We start from the raw sequence: 712 nt of genomic DNA, 5'->3' as shown, positions 1-712 counted from the left end.
AAAGCATAACTTGTACATATTTGGGTTCACTTCATTGTTCTGTGTCTCTTATTCAATCTTCCCCCCCACCACCCTCTTGCTCAAAGTCATCTTTTCTCTCTGTCAGACGAGCGGATACCAACTCGCTCAATTATTTAGATTCCTGTGAGGCAAGCAACAAAGTTTTCAGACAAAGTCCCCCCACCACCACCTCTTTTATCCCTTACTTTTGCCTTCAAATTCATTGTCTCTATCTGAGCAAACGAGTATCTGACACTTTCCAAATTATCATCAATCTTTTTTAAATTCCAGATGCCTGCCATGCATAAAAGTTGGAGGCTTTAGTCTCCTTGTAATTGTCACCACCTTCTGAACTCTCTGAGACTTTTCACCTGAACGTCCTCAGATGTGCCGTCAGCAGAGAAATTTAAATTGGAACAAAAATGGAAGCATCACATAAAGCTGGTGGCCTTCATGGCGGGTGGCTATTAACAGCCAGTTCTAACTGACAGGCGTTAATTGAACATTCTGACTGGATAATTCATAGAGGCTTTGAGAAAACTGTTTCAGCTCACAATGAGTCTGATATAAAGAGGTTATGAGGATATTTTAAACCCAGTAGCAGTCAGGCACTTCTGTATAGGTTAGAAGCATGTTTTTTTATTGCGTGAAGACAGAATGCAAGAGCTAATGTGAACTTTTGAAACGCTATGCTATGACATAGGAAATAACA

This window comes from Carassius auratus, chromosome 20 (assembly GCF_003368295.1).
Source record: "Carassius auratus strain Wakin chromosome 20, ASM336829v1, whole genome shotgun sequence".
Taxonomy (NCBI): Eukaryota; Metazoa; Chordata; class Actinopteri; order Cypriniformes; family Cyprinidae; genus Carassius; species Carassius auratus.
The sequence above is the reverse complement of the archived record's forward strand: the minus strand, read 5'-3'. Positions refer to the sequence as shown.